General features: G+C 39.8%; 1 long non-coding RNA gene across 1 annotated transcript; it reads left to right on the forward strand.

Annotated features, from left to right (window-relative positions):
* Positions 1–11,654: 11,654 nt before the first annotated feature.
* Positions 11,655–21,679, forward strand: LOC148097013 (uncharacterized). Its single transcript, XR_015717035.1, has 6 exons — positions 11,655–11,774; positions 13,385–13,420; positions 13,759–13,848; positions 15,348–15,411; positions 15,545–15,590; positions 20,275–21,679. It is a non-coding gene; the product is annotated as an uncharacterized LOC148097013 (long non-coding RNA).
* Positions 21,680–23,841: the final 2,162 nt, after the last annotated feature.

Raw genomic sequence — 23,841 nt, forward strand, 5'->3', positions numbered from 1 at the left:
TCTTGTGACATTACCAATAAGTTTGATGTGTCACATGGCCCTCTTCCTATTGAAAAAACAAAAATTGTATCCAAGATGGCCGACTTCTAAATGGCCACCATGGTCACCACACATCTGGAGGAGTTTGCCCCCTCACATATACTAATGTGCTACAAACAGGATTTTAATATCACCAACCATTCCCATTTTATTACGGTATATCCATATAAATGGCCCACCCTGTATTGTGTGTTGCTCTCTGCCACACGTGACAGTTTGGCTATTTTTTCCCATACATTCATGCCGTTATTCCATCACAAGATCAGGTCCCATATGAATTCCTACCCTGCCCTGTCCCTCTCCACACCCTAAAGGAAAATATGTCCTCAATGCCATTTAGCAATGCTGTAGGACAACCCTGTTGCCACATGAAGTCACAATGTAAAGCCAGCAAGAAGCGCATACCATACTAAATGTAGTCAAGTTTAAGACTGGCCATCTGTCAGACAGCATCAAATTAAAAGGTGCAAATCCCAGAAAATGTTAAAATTGCTTTATCTATGCTCTCAGACATGTATCTCTGTTATTTACAACCTACTTGACAGGCTAATATCACATTTTTTATTAAGTGTCTACTTTCAAGAAACACACTCCACCAATGTGAAAACGCCTAATTAAAGTCGTTTCCCTCAGCTTTTACATGTTTACTCATTTCCCAAGTTTCTAGTTCATGTTTTAAGATATGTACTTTTTGCATTTGTTTTTCTCCATTTGTCCTGATGCAGTGTAAATTAACTGTAGCTGCATGCTGCACTGAAAAAAGAAATCAAATAAAGCATTGATTCCACATTGCTGTAGAAAAAAACACTATCAGCTGTTTCGAAAGAAAAGATTAATAAGAAGTACTGTCTGAATTAACATGAACCTCATATAAGAAGTGAATATAAATGTAGTTTAAGCCTTGAATTTTCCACTCCTATGCCCCTGCAGAGTATCAGTTCAAACCTTCCAATTCTCAGCTTTTGTTCAGGGTCACATAAGTCCCCTAGTTCCAAGCTTGTTCCCTTCGCATCTTTTATCCCATCCAAATCTTAGTCCCCCCACCCCTTTATACTCCTGGATTTGGCCAAGAGTAGTGTATGTGTGTCGTGGAATCTGGAATGATGGACTAAACTCAGCTGGTTGTTTTTATTGTGGGGATGATTCCCCCCCTTAACATAGTTACAGCTGCCAAATACGTCATGTTTTCCTTCTCCACGCCAAAGCTCAGCCCTTCTAAACTCCTAAATGGTAAGATAATATTGGTTGGAATGGGAGGCTGGAGGAAAAGTAGAGCACTCGAGAGACTTCGTGGGACCCTGAGGTCAGAAGGTGTGGCCTGCACACTGAGCACATAAAGACTGATAAATGTAAAGGTTCATGAAAAGGTCATTGGATGCCAGGGTGCTAACAGAAAAATCAACTTCATACTGCACAATACATTTAACCTGGAATAACTAAGTTAGTGTGTCTTCAAGGAGAAAATACAATAAAGAACGCCTGCAGCTTGCTAATGTCTGGATTATTATGTGAGCTGTATTAACAAAACAACTGTGCATAAGAAAGTGACTCTCTGAGGCTTTGACCATGATAACATACTCTCTTTAGTCATATACAGTATTCCTACCGTTTATTCAGTTAAGGCAGAGAGCTCTAAATCCCAATGTGGATACAGTGAAACAGTGATATTCTGTTTTCTTTTGGATTCATTCATTACATCTGAAAAAGAGAAAGCCTTTACTAAAAAACAATGTTTTTTTAATGTTGCATTCACCAAATTTGGAATCACATTGATGCCCATTTGTGATATGTGTATAAGAATTTCTTTTATTTATGTATTAATCACATTATTTTGTTGTATAATGCCTTGGTGCAACTGGATTTTAGCATGTCTCACCCTCATGCAGTTAGACAGAGTGTGGGGGTCTGGTAAGGAAGTTGGGGGAAGCAGACAACTCCACAGGAAGAATCTTTTGTCTCTTCAGCAACTCTGGGAGGTAGCAAGGGAGTGTGAACCTTAAGGTGCGAAACAGCTGTGGTAAATGGTAAATGGACTGATTCTTATATAGCGCTTTTCTACTCTCCCGGAGGACTCAAAGCGCTCTATACAACATGCCTCATTCACCCAATCACACCCATTCTCACAAGCACTTTATCTATACTTAGTGCTCTCTAACGACATTCATACACATTCATACTCCGATGGATGCATCGGAGAGCAAGTTGGGGTTAGTATCTTGCCCAAGGATACTTGACATGCAGATCAGTAGGTGACCTGCTCTACCTCCTGAGCTACAGCCACCCACAACAAGGTGTACTGCCTTTTGTTCCTGGACAAGGTATTTAACTGAGAGCCATGCTAGGCTCAGAGAGAGAATCTGCTGACCGTCTGCCCCACGATCATGCGTGCTCTCCACCAAGCTTGGTTTTCTGTTCTTTGTCTTGATTAAAGAATGTTAGCTACTGCTCACCGCTTGTCTGCAGGCTTTATTTAATGGAAAACTTCCACAACGTATGTAAGCGTTGGAGCAAGTGCACACTGCTTTTAAACAACCTTCTAAGGTTTTTCAAACACGGCTGGTTAACTTTCTTTAAAATGAACATGTTCCCCTCCTTGTGATTCATGTATGATGATACTTCTTAAGAGGTGCATTTAACTGGACAAAGTTACTATGCACAAACTTGCCTTGCAATGATTGGTTTTGTTCTCATCCACCAAATTGCAATTACTGAAAAAATCCCTTCAGAGAAAATGATGTACCAACCAAAACTCCAGCTGACTTCCTTTTTGTCTGCACCTATTCTTCAAATATTTTATGCAGTAATTAAACACCTTACACACCTTTTTTTTTAACACACCTAGCTAGTACCAGGTTGGAAGCCCTTTTGCCTTCTGAACAACAAACTGCTGAAAACATTTCTCAGAGATTTTGTTCATATTGAACTGACATCATGTAATTGCTGCAGATTTGTCAACTACACATCCATGATGCAAATTTTCCATTCAACATCCCAGAAGTGTTCAACTGGATTGATCTGGTGACTGCATAGGCCAGTGAAGTCACTGTCATGTTCAAGAAACCAGTTTGGGGTAATTTTAGCTTTATAACATAGATGGGTATATTGTCCCAGATGGGATAGGCTCCAGCACCCCCCGCGACACTGAAAAGGATAAGCGGAAGCGAATGGATGGATGGATGGATGGGTATATTGTGGGCATAAAGAGATAGATGTAGTCAGCAACAATACTCGAGTGGCTGTGGTATTTGAATGAGCATCAAAAGGTACAAAGGGGCCCAATGTGTTCTAAGAAAATACTCAAAACTCCACCATCACCAGTCTGAACCATTGATACAAGGCAGGATGGATCCATGCTTCGTGTTGTTTACTCCAAATTCTAACCCTTACCAGGCAATGTTTTTCCAGTCTTCTATTGTCCAGTTTTGGTGAGTTTAGATTAATTGTAGCCTAAGTTTCCTGTTCTTAAGGTGAAAATATCCATTGAACTACTGCTCAGTGGATATTTCCTATTTTTCAGACCATTCTCTGTAAAGTGTAAAAATTATGTGGGGAAAATCCCACTAAATTATTTATTCATGAAATCTCCAAAAGTTGACTCTGTTCATCTGGACGTAGTGTTTTGTAGGAGAAACGTTTCGTCACTCATCCAAGTGACTTCTTCAGTCTCAGCTGACTGCAGGTTTCCCCAATCTTATAAACAGTACATTTGCATAATGACTGAAACCAGCCCACTGAATGAACAATGGGCTGGGAGGTCAGTTCCTTCATCATGATTATGCAAATTCTCATGACCACTGATCAACAACCACTGATCAAAGACCACTGATCAAATTCATGAAATACTCAGAGAAACCTGTCAAGCAACAACAATCTTTAACATGTTAATAAGCTTAAATGCTTTGAGATTGGTTGATTGGATATCTGTGTATACAAGTCACTGAACAGATTTACCAGACAAAGAGTGAAAAAAATGCAATTTTTACTTCTCTACATATACAATTATAACTATTATCCATCTCTTTTGCTTATCCTTTTTCAGGGAGGGGGGCTGTAGCCTATCCCAGCTGTCTCAGGGCGAGAGTCAGGGTACACCCCGGACAGGTTGCCAGTCTAACACATAGACACAGACAACCATTCGCACTTACATTCCCACCTATTGGCAATTTAGAGTTTCCAGTTAACCTATCTCCTCGAACAGCATGTATTTGGACTGTGGGAGGAAGCCAGAGTACCAGAGCATGCAAACACAGGGAGAATGTGGTGGAATTTAACTCAGAACCTTCATGCTGTGAGGCAACAGTGCTAACCACCGTAATTATTACAGCTGTTACAGTTGTGACATTTTGAAATACAGAGCGTACCAACCGTTGCCTGACAGTCAAACAACAACTTACTGTTGAAGTACCAAATGCAGTTAGGAAGGATGTGAATGGGTGTCTAAACATGACAGGAGGAAGTTAAAGAAATGTGAGCCGCTTTTTTACTGGCATTTTAGTAGTGGTGAAAGGGCCACAGCAATCCACAGCAACAGGAGAGAAACCTAAGATACTTGAACATAGTTTAAAAAAACATGCCTTGGGGAAATGTAATTTGCAGTTTCAAAGCTGGGATCCACATTAAAGGTAGGTGTTCTTTTGAAGACAAATATGGGGTTTCCCTGACTAAAGTGCACACATAAGGGATTGACCAGACTGTCATTGTGTACAGTATGGTTTTACATGCAGTTTTTATTGGTTCTTTTTTAAAAGTCAGTAATACTAGGACACAATTTAAATCTCAAACTACATCTTATTTTCATAAATGGGATTAGTTTATTCCTTTATTTAAACTCTTGTTAAGTCATTTCTGGTCATACAATAGTTTGCAATAGATTTTTCTGAGGATTTTTCTGTGGTGCATTTCGAAAGTAACGAATTCAAACTGAAAAGGTGTCTCCATAGAAACCTAGACAACATGTAACAATGGAAACTTGAATTGATATTCCATCTGTTTCCTGCAAATCTCTCTGTGATATTGTTGTCTATTACCAACATCTGCTGTAGGAAAGAATCTGGAAAACATTGCCTCTTGTTTCCAGTGATGCAACAAACCAGAAGGCACATATCACCCTTTAGTAAACTGTAGTAAGCCTGAGCACAGTTGATTGCAGTAGAACAATTATTTACAAAAAAACAGTTACGAGTTTACAAAATCACTACACCAGACAAACTACACAATAACCCCACATTATAGGTGTAATTTATTAGGCTAATAAAAAATACCTCATTTTAGCCTCAAAACACTTCTCAGCTACCCACTATAAAGTAGGTGTATACAGAAACACAACATTCTTCAAGTGACTTGCATGAGGTGCTTTTCCAAACCAGAGTTAAGAATGGACTGGAAAGTAAATGTGATATTGTTGGGTTAGGATGCCCCCTGCTGTGGCCTTAGGGCCAAACTGCAAACTCAAAGTTAAAAACACAATAAACAGCCTATTCTTCTTTTTTTGTTCTCTCTGAAAAACAGGCCTACAGACACAGCTACTGCTGCTGTTCACCATCAGCTCAACATATGGACATTCTTCACTTGAGTCTACAACTTGATGATCAGTTTTTTCAAGCATAATTTTCACAGAGGAATGCCCAACAATGAAGAGACAGCAACATTCAAGCCTAATGTCTGGAGAAATATTATTCATTAATGCCTTGGTACTTGAGATAAAAGATACAGTTAATCTACCTCTTTGTGCCTGATGATACAATAATTTAAAAACAAATTAATCTTCATAGAGCCCACACAGGGAAACTGTGCGGAAAAAGTAACAGGAACATCTTAAAGTTAAAAAGTAGCTACTCACTGAACTTAACAGCTGGATGTGCCAACATAACATTGCTGTCCATCAAAAAACATGTATCACCACTTTTGACTTTTTATGAATGTAATGTGCTCATTCTGCTGTGTCTACTCTCAGGTGTAAGAACTCAAATAACTAATGAAAATAAATGTAGTAGATTTATAGAGCCTTTGCTTTTAAAAAAAAAATGCAACTCAAAGTGCTTCACAGGTCTAGGTCCAATCAATAATCTATGTTAAACCATGAAGCTATGTTTTTATTACTCATCTTGTTGTGATGTCAGAAAAGAGAACACAAAGAACAAACAGTACTAACAAAGTTTAAGAAGAATTAATTTATGCAGACTAAAGCAGTGCTCAACTATGTTGACGTTGGGTAAAATACTAAAAAAAAGATTGCAGAACATAGGATTTCTATGTTCTGCAATCTTTTTTTTTATATTTACTTAAAAGTAATGAGTATGAATCTTCTGCTGCCATTGTTCTTGGTGAATATGTTAATGTAGGTTAACACAGCGTGGCTTGTCGGGGAAGGCCAAGAAAGAGAGCAAATCCAAGGACCTGGAACATGAATGTCCAGAAAACAAACTGGACTGAAAGGAAACACTTTGTTAAACCGCTGGTGTAGGAGAGCAGTGTGAACCAGTGATGAACAGAAGCAACTGAACCCAGGAGGTCAACATCAGTTTTTTTGCCACCTTGTGGTGGACGGTAGAAGAATCAGTTTGCCAGCAAATACTCCTGTTGATCTTTGGCATTAAGCAGTGGTGTTTTTTGAAGTGGGTGGGAAGAAGAGGTGAGGAGTTAGACAGAACAACAGGACTTCCTCAAGACCTTTCTTCTGGAGCATCTCTGTAGGTCACTGTACCTTCACACACTCCTCTGCAAACCGTTAAATCCAGTGTGGAATCCAGTCTCTGTCAATGCAAGTGTTCAAAAAATATTAAAAGACTTCAATCTGTCCCTAGTATACTTGTTGTGCATTTAAAGCAGGGAACAACAGTGCTGCCATGTGGGACGAATGACGCATGAAAAAAGACTGTGTAGGCTATGAAGGAACTGACAATAAAGAAGCCAAGTGGTTACATGTATTGACCTACAGGGTCTCTCTGCTCTGCCACAAGCTTCAAGCTTTTGCCTTTTGTTTTTTATAAAACAAAACTAAGCGCAAATAACTTTACCATCTATGACAAGGCATCATGTGATGCAACAATTTACCTTTGCCATGAGAGTTATTGGCCTCTCTGCCAGTAAGTTTGCTTCATGCATTGTACATTTCCTTGAAGAAAACTCCTCATATAAAGAATACATCCTGCAAAGAGATGGATGCGGCTACCAGAACCGAAACCTCCTCTTATGCAACACCCTGCAAGTTTGCTACTGAAAACAAGAAGCAAGTTACGCAGTAGTATCTTAAAAGATGTCACACACAAATAGAGGGTAATTTTCTGAATAGTGAGAGAAGCCAAAGGAACAGAGACATCCATGTATCAGGTGAGTGTCCTGCTGTGATCCAGGGAGCTATGCCCAATCCACAGCCATACCATGTGAGATACATGGACTACAGTTTCTTCGCACACTTCAGCCAAGTGAACACCTGCAAGTCAATCCGACCGGGGAAAAGTGCTGCCGATCCAACAATGGGTTCTCTCATTTACTTTACTTTCACACTGAGATGATTCCAGGCTATTTAAAAAAAATGCATGCTTACTTTTGAACATGTGAGTCCAATTTTATGTTTATATAATGTGTGAATGTGTTAAAACTCAGTTTTTGGCCCTCTCTTCACTGCCCCTATTTTTTCTTCTTTCCTCCTTTGATATGAGTCGATCCACTAGATTCAATGCTGATGAAACTACCATACGACCACCACTGATAACTTCCAACCCTAACCAACCTCAGGAAGAAGAGGAGACATCACAGTGTCACTATTATACAGCAGATGACAAATTAAGAAGCTTTCTTAATTTGTCATGTTCAAACGCTTAATTTTTTTTAACATGATACAGTGTCGTGTTATTGACCTTAGCACTAGAGAGTGTGCACCAGAAATTACTGGTAAATTCTTATAATATGTGGTCAAATGTATCTTAAGGAGGAAATCACTACAAATAATTTTATTACTCTTAATAGCCTTCGGACATTATTTGGCCAAGCTCGAGGTTTTTATAGAAATTGGGAAACTGCCAGGCTAGGAGTTGAGATAGATTAGCTTTGGGTTGTTTTTTTAAGACCAACCTGTCAGACGGATGCGTTCATGTCTGTGGAAGAAGGCTAGCAATTAGCACAGAAATGCTGCGCATTTAATTTGAATATAGACGAGGCTTCGATGCAGCGAGTGCGTTGTGTGGAAATAGCCTTGCTATCGCTAATTCAACGGCTGAATGGGGCACAAGTAGAGACCCAGGACGCGAGGGCATTTGAAAAACACGCATGTCCACTTGTGGTCACAGCGAAACAAGTAAGTGCATTTGAAATATTAAACGGCGCACTGATGACTGTGTAAAGTCATTTCGCATCCCAAATGTGTACCAAAATAGCATTATTGCTTCATTTAGGTATTTAGTTTTACATGAAACGTGTATTTTTTCATGCTCCTGATTTTATTTATTTATTTACTTATTGGATGTACGTGCTACAAGTGGCACAGAAGTTGACCCTTTATTTGGTTCAGCCGACACTGGAGGGTTTTAGTAGATGTGCTTTTATAGTCCACTGATTATGTCTAGGCCTGGGCTTTGATGAGTGAACTCCAGAAGCTTAAATTTTATTCCTTTTGAGACATTTAAAGGTGAATCTGGTCTTATGCTTGGGATCATTGAGGCTGTGCATTACCCAACTTTGCTTGAGTTTCAGCTCAGGGACTGATAGCAGTAGAGAGAGTAGAATTCATGTTTCCCTCTATTACAAACAATCCTGTGGCCCTAAAGTAGTAATTAAATTCAAGTCAATTCATTTTTATTTATATTGCGCCAAATCACAACAACACTTGCCTCAAATCGATTGTAAGGTAAAGACCCTACAGTAACACAACCCCCCCCCCCCCCCCCCCATGAGTCAGATGATCTTCTATGAGCAGCACTTGGAAACAGTGGGGAGGAAAAACTCCCATCACGTGAGGCCCTTAGCAGCCTAGGCTCATTGCAGCAGGGAGGTTTCAGGGTCACCTGATCCAGCCTTAACTACAAGCTTTATCATAAACTTTTAAGCCCAATCTTAAAAGTAGACAGAGCACCTGTCCCCCAAAATCTAAACTCGTTGCACAGAAGAGGGGCCTAAAGCTTAAAGCTCTCCCTCCTACAGTGTAATACTCTCACACTGATACCCATCAGTCTGAGAGCATTACAAAGTGCCCTACTAGGGCGATATGGTATCGCATCTTTAAGGTCAGAGGGCCCGGTGGCGCCAATGTCCGGCAGCCTCGCCTCTGTCAGTGCACCCCAGGGCAGCTGTGGCTACAATGTAGCTTGCCATTGCCAGTGTGTGAATGTGTGTGTGAATGGGTGAATGACTGAATGTAGTGTAAAGCGCTTTGGGGTCCTTAGGGACTGAGTAAACCACTATACAAATGCAGGCCATTTACCATTTACCATTTAAGATAAGATGGGGTTGTTCAAGACCAATTTTGGATTTAACAGGGAGTGAATGAAGATAAGCCAGTATGGGAGAAATATGCTCTCTTTCTAGCCCCTGTCAGTACTCTCACTGCAGCATTTCGGACTAACTAAAGGTTCTGGTGTTTGCTATCGGATTTCATGGATAGATGAGGCTGGTTATCATCTGCAGTGTAAATGTGTGCTATGCCTTCTAATAATGCTACCTAAGCAAAGACACCCCAATAACTTTAGTTTGCCACCTCCATGTTTCATCGTAATACATATTATGTTCTGTTTATAGAATCTTGTGTTTGATTTACCCAAAATATAATGAGACCACTTTCTATTGAGCAGTTGAATTTTCAACCACTGGGTGGACGGAGCATTCTCCTATCTACAAAAAAGATTTAAGGATCCTCAGTTTGTGTTTTGGCAAATTCACAAAAGCCTTTTGTATTCTTATTGGTTAGCGATTGTTTTTGCACTGCCACTGTTCCATAGCTGAGTTTCCACTGTCTTTTGATCAGTGAAGTCTGACCTTTACTGATATGAAAACAGCCTGCAGCTCCGTGGATGCTTTCATTCATTAGATATCTTGTAACTTCCTCAATGAGCTGTCACAGAAGGAATTTTGGATAAGCAGCCACTCCTGGGAAAGGTAAATGTTGTTCCAAGTCATTTCTGTGTGTGGACAATGTATCCAAAGTTTTGTAGGCCTTTCCAGATATATATTTCAATCAGCTTCTTTCCTTTTATCTTCTTCTATTGTTTCAATTTAATTTTGGGACAGCAAGGTACCGGTGAGACTGTTTAGCCAATATTAAGCTATGTGATAAACTAAGTGGTAGAATAGTTTCCTTTTTTAGTTTAATAAATATAACTATCATTAAAAGCTTGTTCCAGGACTTTTATAATTATTATTTTCTGTTGAACTGAAACAGTTTAGTTTAAAATAGAGAAATTGACAAAATCAGTAAGAAGACAAATTCCTTTTTCAATACACTGTATTTGAATAGCTTTTACATACAGTACTGTTCAAAAGTCTTAGGCTGTCTTTCATTTCTTTATAATTTGGTGGGAAACTAGAAATATGGGGCTTTGTTAAAACACATATGGAAATATAATATTTAAGGCAAAAACAGAATCTGTATAATTCTAATGAGCTTGAAAGTCAACATTTGTATTGGACACATTTTTTTCTTCATTAAACTTCATCAAATGTCTTGAGCAAGCTTTCTTACCATTTCTTTAAGTAGTTGTTAAGTAGTAGTTCTCCAGGCTTCTTGAAGAATGTTCAAAGGTCAAAGATCATCCATCAGTACTGCAATAATGTTGAGGTACAGTCGCTGACTGATAGTTTTCTGTAGTGTGTTTTCTATCAATGTATGCCTTTGTGCATTAGCAGCATTTTTCTGGTTCATTATCATGCTAAAAGCTGAGCCCCTTTCCAATCAGACTGCTTCATGATGGGTCAAAATCTGGCACTTCTTTCCCCACAGTGTGGCAGACCCATGCCTGCCCCATTGTTATCTTGATATTTTTCATAGATTCAGCTAAAAAATGGCTTCTTTTTTGGCAGACCACTAGTCCTTAAAAATACAACTTAAAGTTGCTTCTTTGCAAAGTTGTCTTTTACATGTAGACATATCACTGATTTATCCCTTCCGTCAGTCTTCTCCTGCTTGAATCATTCACAGATTAGTTTTAAGTGGTTTAAAAAAAACTGAAATATCCTCAGAAAGCCTGTAGACGTTTTCCCCAAGCCCACTTAAAAATACAAGAAAGTCTCACTCCTTAAAAACAACATTATGAAACAATGGATGGCTGGAGAGTTTTTCAAAGCACTGTTGAGGCAGTGTTTTTACTTCACAGTGAGATAACGTTACGTCGCATATTAGGCCAATTTTTCAAGAATAAACAACTGCGTGAGCTTGGAAATTCTTATTAATCATATATTCAACATATCAATGTCCTCTTACTTCGTATTTAAACCGGAAGTTTCCCGAAAGGACTCTTCTCCCTTCGCCCGTATCGACTTCCGCCCCGTGCCCGTTTGTAAACATGCGTCAAGACCACGTGATCCTGTCGACGTATTTCAGAGCCCCGTCCAATCAGAAAACGGGGGTGTGTGCGAGTGGGCGTGGTTGAATTCTGTTGCTGTGAAAATGTCGATGGACTACGGGTTTTCATTAGGGCAAGGGACCACTCTGGAGCCAATGTTAACCAAGAGGTTGATGGGAGGTTATATCAGCGACGAAGAAGCAGCTATGGTGAACCGGAGAGGTTGCGAAAGAGTCGCTGTCGGTAAGCAGCCTCATCATCAGATCTTCAGGAAGAAACTGTTTACATCCACTGGCTGCTCCTATGAGTCATGTAACATAATCTGTATGTATATAGGCTATAGTGCCCCTACTCTGGGTGATGAGCTGTTTTAGTGATGTTTACTAACGTTCTTCGTTTGTTTGGGGGGGGGGGGAGGGGGGGTTGTTGTTTTTTCTGTGTTATATAATTGTTCTACTGTTGAGCTTTGCTTATTTAAAACTACAGCTAATCGTAAAACAGTTGCTATGTTTCGTTTTATTAAGGGCTGATTAAAAATTACGCATGAACGTGATATGATTATTATAGTGCAGTGCGCAGTTTCCAGGGTTGCTTCCCAACATTACCCGGAAATAATTTAGAGGAAAAAAAGAAAAAGTATTTGCTACAAACTGTTCCCTTATAAAACATGTCTGTGCGCATTTGTGGCTCATTTTCTTCGGAGACAGTGAGAGGGGCAGAGTTGGGTGGGAAGGTGTGCTGGATGCTTACTGCAGGAGGATGTTGCGCACTTCAATTTACCCCCGGAGTGAGTGGTCCGTGCATCCATGCGGTACTGCGTAATAATTTGTTTTCGAGAAAGATGTTGCTAGCGTGTTTGTTTATGACTTTTAGTTTGTCATTTCGGGTGCAGAATTTAAATGATTGAAATTTAGGACGTGTAGTCATGTGCATGAGTGTCTTGGTTAAGTAAGTTTAAAATTAAGTTACAAAACGGGGTCAAATTAGTTTACCTTGAAAACTGTAATTCATAATAGGTAAACTATAGAGAAGCTGCTACTCTTCCAGTCACTTTGCGTGATATACTGACTTTGAATTGTGTTATGATTGCACCTGTCAGAGTGCGTCACGCTAATATAGCACAATTTGTTCATAACATATTTAAACTGTCCTGTTGAAAGTAATAGAAAATAAACAATAAAATATGCCAAAACTTAAAATTATGTAAGATGTTGTTTTTTTTTCTTCCGCTGTTCGTGAGCAAAATGACATCCTTGAGTTACTAATTTCAAAACTTGCTCCCGATTTATTTCTAAAGGCTCATTTTTTTTGTTGTTTGTTGATGTTTATTGTGTGCCCCTGTTGTTCCTGTGCCTTGACTCAGCTCCATCCATCCAGAGGTTTCTGTCATACGCACTTTTTATTCCTGATGTAAACAAACCGTCAGAGGGCAATACCTTCGATCACCAAAAGATGGCGTATTTACGCAGGGTTACAGAACAGTTTGTTCTAAAGCAAGAAAGTTCTCTAAACACTGTTCTTGGAATGAGTCAGATATTGGGAAGCATTGATGCAACACTACAGATTGAGGGTGAAACAGCAGCTTGCGCTTCTAAATGAGGGGTAAAGAATGTATTTTTCATTCATTTTTGTGCCTGGTAATGTTACAAACCCCCAAATGACTGCAATCCGTTTAACAACTCGAGTTGCTGACGTCTTCAAATGCACATTAAGGGACCATTTTCAGGGTTGAGATTGAAATGCTATAGGAGTGTTTCTGGAATTTAACGTAGTTAAAATAGACGACATAGTTCAACGTAGAAATAAAAAAATGCTTAACCTCTCGGCTGATATTGCTATTTATCTTTTCACAGAGCAAAAGTAGAGACACGTTCAACTTCCCTTGAAAGGTGAGAACCAGCACACTTCTCAGAAAACCAGGTCAGCCAAGTTTTTTGTAGAACAAACGGCAGAACAGAGCAGTAGTCCATTGTTTTTATCAAATGTTATCCAAAAGTCAAATATCTGTGTGATATTTGCAATATTTTTGAAGGTTGTTAAGTCAAGGGTGTGGCCAGTAGTTGGTGATTATACCTACAAACAACATGTCACATTTCAACGTGTAATATGTTACTTTTTGTTAACCTACTTTATCGTTTTTAGATATATAAAAGTATGGACCTTTAAATAATATTTTTGTTCTAGATCATATCATATTTTTATCTATCCATCTGACATGGTTTTTTAGGAGCTTCTTCCGACGGCAAAGCTCTGCCAGATGTCTCTTCGTGATACAGCGACTGATGCTTAACACTTCTGAGAGGCAACTTGAAACCAGGTAATAAAAGGTAAAAACTGTTTTGTTTTACTTAAGACAACATAGATTTTAGACTTTTTCTTTTTTAGCCACAGATCAAAAATATGCGCAGCTGCATTCAGGATTTTTATTCTTTGTTCCCATTGCAGCCAGAAAACAATATCAATGGAGCTGACTGGGCACCTTTCCAAGGGAGAGATTAAGGTTTAGGAAGTGGAACAGGCATGGCTGATAGATGACATGGCTAAAATTAACACACTACCCACTGGATGAGGAGAATAAATAGCTGACAGGAAGGACCAACACTTTAAAAGCATGTACCCTTAAAGTCACATAATATAACTGTCAGCACAACTATTGTCACACTAAAACTTCCTGTTCCTGTTAGAGGGCTACAGATTGGACCCTTTAGCATTTCCCAAGTTATTAAAAATGCTGGAATATGAATGAAATTATTTCATTTTATTCAATTTTAGAAAGTTTATGTTTTGTAGATGGCCAAGTTTAGAAATCAAAGTAAAAAAAAACAACTGCATCTTAAAGTAGTAGGTTAACTTAACATAAAGTGTTGCACTTAATAGCGTAAAGCTCAACGTGAAAATATACTTCTTAGTCTTTTTCTAGTTATTTTGCAAGAGATGCACAGGACATCTTCATCCTAGAGGAGCAGATAGACCTCAATCCTCTGATCAATACCCTCTACTTCTACCGGTCCGCACGGAGCAAACATGCTTTGATCCCTCGGATCTCTTACATTTCCCATATAGCTCGAGGGTGAAAGCTGATTCTTTTAGCAATGCTCTTCTTTCTCAATCCTGTAAGGTGAAGCTGTGGGCTCTGTGTTCTCGGGCTCCAGTGGGGAATTAGGACATCACGAGCTACAAGTGCTTTAGGGAAGAAAATTTACAGCCACATGAAATGCTGAAAATCTACACTTGTAACTGGAGAATAATGGAAAATTTAAGGCATAAAAATAGAGAGCTTAGTTTGTGCTTCAGAGGCTCAATGAAGCCTTTGAACTCACTGTAAAACGAAAAGGTTTAGGGGATCAGTGGGACCGGACTGCAGTAGAAAAAATATTCTCAAAACATAGTTGACATCCACTTCGGCACTTGAGTACAAGCTTGCAGTTATAATGTTAGGCTTAAACATTTTCCTCCATGTTTTTAAAAATGATTAATTATTAATCAAAGCACTAGTTCAGGCTTTCGGTAGGTGAGACAAAGCATTTGTTTCAGTTTAGTTTATAAAGGGCACTTTATGCTTCTGAAATGTGAACAGACCTAATAGGGACAGATGAGCTCATAAAAGGGACAGAACCAGGCTTGTTCCTCTTGTCACCCTGCCCGGACGCTGCTTCCTGTATTGTTTGCATAGATTCAAATATCATTTTTGTTACGCTTAGCTTTCTTCAGACTAATTTTGTATGTTGACACTGAGAATACATTCATCTAGTCTGTATATAGATTTATAGTTTGTATCTAATAATATACTCTGTCTGTTTTTATCTCTTTCCACAGACCATTGCGTGAATTTGTCGTATCGTCCGCAGTCGGGAGGAATAGCAGTTGCAGTGTTCACAAGGTACCGTACTGTAGTTCAGGTAAAGTGTCGTGTCTAATGGAATATTAACAGATTGTCTGGAATCGTTTCATAAGGTAATCGGAATGATTTTAATGGTTATTGTTTTTAACTTTCTCTTCTTATCCTCCTGCAGTGCCAATGTCTCATTTGTATTAGAAATGAAGAAACATCTGTTCGAGGTATGTGAACAATCACACAAACTGCAACCCGAATTCTTAAAATAAACTCAGCTAATGTTTTACTGAATCAAAGCAGACTATTTATAAATCGGGAATCGCAATCCTTTTAAGGACATCTAACGTTAGTACCCATGTTTAAATCTTATATTTTAAAGTGTAATCGCTTTAAAGTATAAGCTTACATTCTTTTTCACAATATACATGAAACGGTTAACAACACAGTGTCCTGTGTTTCCTTGCAGCGCTGAGGTTGGGAGCACTGAAAGAGGAAGTATATGTTGTAGGGCTATTCACGGTCTTGATGTGTCAGAGTCAGGATGTGATGGTCAGTCACTTTGCACTACATATATTTTTCCTTCTCTAATCTGGAGCTAAAACTTGGCAACTGAATGCAGAACCATATGCATTCTACAACCTGTACAATGAATCTACAGTAAATCACCATATTAGGTACATACAGCATAGCCACACAGTGTTAAACGGAGTCCCGTTCGTTTCAGAGATAAGTCGGATTCTTCCTTAGACAGCTTTAAAAAGCCCAAGGACCATTTTAGTGCTTATGCAACAGATACACACTCTGGTGATGTGCCTTTAAAACCAGTGGCTTGTCAGGTGATCGAGGAGGCTCAGTCAGTTCTGCCTCACAGACAGAGAAGCCAGAGTGTGTCTCTAGCCGAGAGCAGAGAGGAGAGTGCCAGAGAGAAGGGCAGCGGAATGAGAGAGACCCAATTATAAGGGACATAGGGGGAAATGGGGACACAGCAACGTCACAGAGTGGGGGAGAGGGAGCCTTGGTGGTAGGGTCCCTTTAACTGCAGTCTGCTCATGCTCACTTGCCTTCTCTGGCACCTAGCAAGTGTGTTTCTGGCTCAGCTTGATCAAGAGGCTGCGTTGTGTAGCCACAACAGTGGTGTAAAAGCACAGAGAATTAAGTGCTGCGTCACACTCAGGAAGAGGAATTGCGTGGCTAAGCGCGCGTGTGCACAGCTGTGCGTGTGCGTGAACGCGCACGTACATATGCATTTGTGCGGGGTCTATTCTGTTTCTGTGTATATGTGTTAGCTCGAAGTAGCAATCTAATGGCAGTTCTGCTGTTGCAACAAGATGAAAATAAAAGAGTGCGTGTGTTTTAAGAGCCAAGCAGAGGGAGATACAGAGAGGGAGGGAGTGCAAGCCAGAGAGTGAGAAAGAGAGAGAGATTTTGGATTAGTTGCTACGTCACTTTTTCATGTCGGGAGAAACAGAAGCTGAGATAACAGAAGCCCAGAGTCATCGTCAGTCGGTTTCCACCTGGAGTGAACACAGTGGTTTCGGATAACCTCGCCTTTCTCCTCCTCTTCCTCTTCCTCCTTGGTAGTTTTGATCTGCTCTGCCTGTCGCTGCTTTCTGTGTGTGTGTGTGTGTGTGAGCGTGTGTGTTTGTGTGCGTGCTGTGTAGTTCCTGTGAGCTGATACCGGAGTTTCAACATGGATGCTGAAGATGTGACATAGTTTCACTAGGTCTTGTTGTGATAGCAGGGTAAGGTGTGCGTAGGTTGGGCAGAGGTGCGACAAAAGGGTTAACAAAAGAATATTCTGGAGTGTTCTTAATATCACGCCGAAGCCCAGTCAGGAATGTTTTGCCGAGAATTATCGAGGCATTCGAACAACGCTTCTTTTTTCCTTCTTCCTCTTCTTCTTTTTGTCAACATCACCTCAAGAAATCCGGATGGCTACATTAGTGGAAATAGGTGAATATAGTGGTTGCGTGGCGCTGTCTGACCTATTATGAAACAGAGTATTACATGTGTAATACACCAGCATTTAGTTGTGTGTACAGATGCAGCAACGTGGACAGCATAGAAAATTAAATGAAATTGCAGAATAAGTTTGTTGTTCAATTTAGGCACACAAATGACATTATTTTTTATTGTTTTGTCACCACGCATATGAAGTACATGTGTACGTATACGCATATTCACATTGCTGACTGTAGGCCTACTTTTTGTGGTTAGCTTACGATGAAGCTGAAGCAAAGAGTGAGCATCCAGGAAGAGATGAATGTATGTGTGATGGCAGAGACTGTTGACGATCCAGCTGTATCAGATAACAGCATGTGGCTAGTGGCACTTTTATCATGTGATTTGTTTTGTTTTTTTACCCTCGAGGGCTACTGGGACCTGGCAAAACCCTTCCCAGGACACATTTGTTTCTGCGTAGTTAGGAGAGACCGGGATGATGACGCAGTCATTTATGGGCTGGACTTCTCTTTAATCAGTACACAGCTCGTATGTCTCCATTTCTGTCCGTCTGTTTATCCGTCTCCTGTTCTCGGAGAAAGGGACAGGCGGAAAGAGCTAAATGTCATGGCTCAGGTTCAGAGAGAGAGAGAGAAACTGATAAAAGAAAGAGAGATGAGACGAGAGGGAAGTTGTTTACCTTGTTCTCTTGGTGACTCTGCCTTGGCTTCTCTCCAGTTCACATGCAGTGGACTTCCTAAAGCTGCTGCATCACAGGCCATCGTGCCAAAGCTGAATTCTCATTGGATGGGAGGAGCTTCCCTGGCTGCACGAGCTTCACAGCAGTACTTTATTGGTTTTTAGCGAGCAAGTAGCTGGAGTTCAATACCTAACTGATTGGGGAGGGTTCTGTTTTTTTTGTTTTGCTGTTGCAGAAACACTTTTCCATAGATACAACCTTAGCTGATATGTTTATATGACTTTGTATTGTTCCGAAGAGTTAGGAAAGTGGCAATTGATAAATCAGTTGTTTAAAGCTGCGTTTTTACAAGGAAAAATGTAGTTCTTTTGTGACGTAACGATCAAAATAGTAATGACATTTCTGACTGTCCCTGTCTCTTATGGGCCTTGTTTGCACCGTGTTTTACAGGTTATATGAATTTCAGATCTTTAAAAACTTATAACATGTACACATTTATTAGAAGGTACTGGGATCCATAGACGTTTCTCATTTCATTTCATATAAATTAATATTTTTTCATACCTTTTGTTAAGGCATGAACATTATTAATGTGTGAAACTACAGAGGTCCATTTAAATATGTTTATTTGATAGCTGTTATATTTATTCAGTGTTCTCCTTATCCTTGCTTCTAGATATGTTTTCGTATTTTTGCCTCAGAGCTGCTTTGCACAGAGTCTCTAGGCTGTACCAGATTTAATTAGAATTTATGAACTAGAGGTACATCAAAGGAATTATGTCTTTTTTTTTTTCTCTGGTATTCAAACCACATTACATATTCACTTACAGGACCTTGCTCATTTAGAATGACATATCTTTTACTTTCTAGAAAATCAAAGGAAACTGTAGGACCTGTGAAATAAAATGTTAAACGAGGCCTTGTCGTTTACTATGGACTGAGCAGATCAGTATTTTGTGCATAGCGCTCTCCCTGGCGCTCAGATACCTGAGTACTTATATGCTGCAGATGGCAACTTCAGCAATTATATAAATCCTCAGACGAAAGCGGTTTTCTGGTCCTTTGTGCTGGAAGTCCAGTGTCCACACTATGCTACATTTCTGAAGTGATGCAAGAGCGCGTGTGGCTGCTCAGTGGTCTGCATTGCAGCTCCTGCCTCTGGATACAGTGTCGCGTCTGTGCCTCACTCTCTATTCTAAACCTGCTGATGCTGTAAAAAGCTTTTTACTCTCACGGCTTTTTAAAAATGTCCCCCTTGTAAAGATGATTATGAAGAACATGATTCCTAGCATCACCACTAAAGGTTCAGTTCAAGCTATGTTAAAAATATTGAGAAGGGTCGTGGTCTGTCGTGCCCCCTGTCCATCCACACAAGGCATAATGTAGCACTGTCAGATACAAAAAATACCGTGCATTTGTTCACTGCATAAAATTGACCAATTATACTTGTTTTGACAAGTACAGCTCTAAGCAATAATGTTACTTATCATGCATGTTTCACTGCAGTTTTCTCCCAGCATTTAAATCCCAGAGAAGGACTGATATTTATCGTCGTTATTTGCGAGGTGCTTCACAGTTCCACCGTGAATCTGTCGATGACTGCTCTCTGAAGGCCTCCTGTCCCTTTAAATCTTTTATAAGCATTACACAACAGGTCCAGTGGCACACAAGCAACAAACAACCCGAAAAAGAAAGCTCACAGGGTTGGGTCGAGGCAGCCAGGGGAAGGAACCAGACACCTACAGACAGACAGGCCCTCTGATCAGAGCCGTCACTGTGGCTACCACACAAACACACTCGCACACATAGCCTCACACACAACCAACCACAACAAACAAACAAAACGGGTTTTGCTTGGTCAGTCTGAAGCCTGATAAGGACTCGTAAATGCCGTGGGGATTTTGTCCTTCCTCCCATTGTGAAAATCAAAGTTGATATTTTGAGGCTCATGCTAGGGCTCCCTGTTCTGGTCTTTAATCAGTTTAAAGACTAAGTAGTATTTGTGGGAGTTGTCTTTGTAAAGATGGAGGAATTAGGGCAGAGAGTGTTTTCGCAGTTTTAAAGCAAAATCCATTTGATTTGAAAAAGAACAAGGATCGTAGAAAGGATTGGGTGGTTATGTACTTTGTTGAAGCACTTGGCACGAAGTCGGTGAACTGGCCACTACCTGTCGCTGCCCCACCCTCCCAGTGTCTCATAGCCGTGTTTCTGCGTCACAGCTCACATTGCCTGCGATTGACTGCTACTTCCCTGCTTTTCTCTTTTAGTGGCTGGAGAGCAGCATACAATCATCCTCTCTATTCTTTTGAGCAACCGAGAGAAGAGGATTTGTCAAGGTCTGTTTGCATAGAGCTGCAGGTGAGCCCGTGTGTTAAAGACATACAGTACAGTGGTAGGATTTTCTGTGTATCTGTTCTTTTTTGGCCCATCACACATCCACGAAGCTTGGATCAAGTAGCAGATCAGCCGCGTGGGCGTGTTAGAGAGAAATAGATTGAGACAGAGAGGTGTTCTGGTGCTTTCTCAGTGCTTTTCATTTCATCTCTCTCTCTTTATCTGCCATCATCTGCTTCCCTTCTCTCGGATTTCTGAACAAGGTCAGCAAATCGAACTTACTTTGTGTGTACAAACCCGAGCAAAACCATCATATAGTTGATCACGCTTAACGTCCCTCAGCCTGCCTTGGACTGTCATCTTCTTCCATTTAGAAACAAGATATGAGACGGTGAGGCTTCAAACTTGTCGTGGCTTTTACCGTTTCACTGGCATGAATTAGCATGAGACACAGACGTAGCATTGTTTTAAAAATGAACCGTTTTATTTACGAACGTTAAAGCCTCTAAATCCAAGACTTAACATCACACAGCCTCTGAATGCTCCTTTCAGCGTGATCTTGCAGATCTTACTGAAGTCGACTTTCCCACATCCAGTGTGCGACTCTTTTGTGATTAAATGCCATGGATGTTGTGTCATTTTGTTGTGGGTGTTTAGTTAACGCATAATTCGCTTCTGCGAACAGAGCATTATATTCACAGAGCTACCAACTGTTCTGTGAGCATTGCCTCTGAGTGTGACTCCTGTTTCTATAATAAATAACATTTTAGGTACCAGATGAAAATACGTCATCTTAGAGGAGTAATTAATCCAGTGTCAATGAAAATAAGTCCTCTCAAAAGGATGTGCTGAGTATCCCAGTTTGTCTGAACTTTATGACAATTTTAATTGCAATATAAGAATATTGTTGCATACTTCTAAATCTAGGCTGTCTCCCAACTTAGTCCCATATCAGCGAGAGCTTCACATCTGGCGTATCTGTCCTATGCTCCATGTTAATTACAGAACACGCGGATATGAAGCTATGTGTGTATCAGATGCAGCATCAGTGCCGCTTCTTTGTTCTTTCAATCGTCTTTTCATTTCAGTTCAAGTGAAATATTCCTCGCATCCACTTTATCAAAGTTGTGCATGGTGCTTGCTCATATTAAATCCAATTCACAGTGAAAAGAAAAAACGTCTGTTGGTAAACTTTTTCTATGTTAAATTATTATTTTCCACTGTTTTCTACTAAAACTGAATTTATGTTTCTGGCTGTTCTAGGTTCTGCTGAATTTTACACCAAAGGAGACGGCCTGTCATCAGAGGTTCCCCCTTTGGAAGCTGGTTTCAGATGGTGGCTTAGAGTATTGTCATCTATCTAGCACCATTTGAAATCAGTGTTCTTGGGGCGGGAAGTAAGTTTCAATGACCAGCTCCAGGCAGCTGTGAGGTGTCAAAAGAAGTGCCCGGTGATAAAGGTACAACATGGAAATGTCACCACTGGAAGATGGAGTACCACTCGCAGAACTACAAACTTCCTGTCTACACTGACGTTTGCCAGCTTGTGCTTTTTGTCCTCTTTCCAAGGTTGACCGATTTCTTTCGGTGTTCAGAGTCTGCTTCTGTTTCTAGCACCATTTGAAATCGGTTACAGTGAAGGACAGATCTCATCTTACCTTGAGGAGGATTTTGCAACAAAGTGGTCTGCTTTTTGTTTTTTTTTAATGGCCTTTGTACAATCTATAGACATTGATATGTTTATTTTTATTTTTTTTAAAGAGTCTTTCGGGGTATACAACTCAAAAGTTTTGGGTCACCCAGAAGATCCCAGATTTTGAATGAAACCTTTAACTTCCATCCACCCACTTTCTTAACTGCTTATCCAGTTTAGAGTAACAGAGAAATAGTTCACTATTGCACCACCTGACTAACCGTTCACATTTACAGTTACTTTGGAAACACCAAAAGTATGTCAGCACGGTGGGATGTTGCAACATTGGAGAACATTAGAAGACTCACACAAAAAAAGTATTAGACAAGCAGGAGGTTCAAGCCAGAAATGGTCTTGCTTTGAGGCAACAGCGCTGTGGTATTTATTGATGAGAAATTTCACAACTTGAAGCAAGGAGCCACAAGTTGGAATTTTTTAATGGGCACTTCTTACATACCTTATTGTCAAGATGTTTCCACAACAGCTAAGCAGGATTATATTCTCATGACAGAATAACAGCTGAAAGCTTCTTTTCGACATTTTTCTTTCAGTCTGTAGCTGTGCCTCATCATTGTCCTGTTATCGTGTTCCCACTTAAAATTTGTTTCTCAGAATGACCACAAAATGTGGCTGCATCATTGAATTGCTAAATCTCAATTTTCATGACTTTAACTGTTTTTTGTGATGTTTCTTTTTTATTGTTAAATAGTTAAAACCCAGGACATAATTAGGACATTTATAATTAAATAGAAAATGCTTTATTATCAATTTTTTTGTAGAAAACTCTTAAATAAAAAGTGTACGCAAACCAGTAAACAAATTAAAAACAGTAGTAGTACTGTTGAAAAACTATAATACAAAAATTACAATTAAAATTCTCAACAATACAACTGGTGAAAATAATATGTAAACAACTTAACAACCCCCAAAGTGTCTAAGTTACATCACGAGACTGTGCAACATCTAAACACGAGGGGGAAGAGGAAGCAAAGTGCGCCTGCTCTGCGCTGACGCAGGAGCGGCGAGTCCAGCGACCTGGCTGTTTCGTCTTTGCCAAAAGCACAGCATTGCAAACAAGAGCGGAACTTAAAGTAAAGAATTGATCTCACCAAGCTAGTATCGATCCGAGACCGATACCGACTTGGTATCGATACAGTGGATATTTGGATCGATCCACCCACCACTACTCTAGAGTGATTCTAGCTGGCATATGCACACCTATACAGTACTGTGCAAAAGTCTTGAGCCACACATCATTTCTTTAAAATTTCAAGCAGCCAGACATTCTTATAATTTTTAAAAGTTGTTTTGAGAAATAACTCTCCAGACTCTTTGAAGGTCTTTCAAAAGTTTCATTCAGCTGTTTGGGTGATGTTATGTTTTTTATTTTACTTTTTTTTGTCTTCAACCATTTTCTGTACAGTCCTTGCACCTGATCTTTCTTTTTTTTTTCATTTGTTAAACCACTTAAAAGTGACGTATTATCCAAAGCATACCAGAGGCACCTTAAGGTGAAACTGAAGACATCATAAACCAGTGTTGTACCTACACATAAGACAGAATTTGTATTATTCTTTCAATAGGCAGCCTGTCACAGGAAAAAAAAAAGTTCACATTTTATCTATGGAACATACCAAGGCTAACACAGTTTGACAGGTGAAAAATATAATTCCAGCATCAACAAAGTGATCCCTAAAGAGCTACACTTGGCATTTCAATATGCCCTTAAACAACTGAAGAAACTGGAGAATCGGAGGACAAAAAAGTGTCAGGCCTCTGGAAGTCATGTTATTAAAAAAAAAAAATC

This window comes from Neolamprologus brichardi, chromosome 20, assembly GCF_056152115.1.
Source record: "Neolamprologus brichardi isolate AB-2024 chromosome 20, ASM5615211v1, whole genome shotgun sequence".
NCBI lineage: Eukaryota > Metazoa > Chordata > Actinopteri > Cichliformes > Cichlidae > Neolamprologus > Neolamprologus brichardi.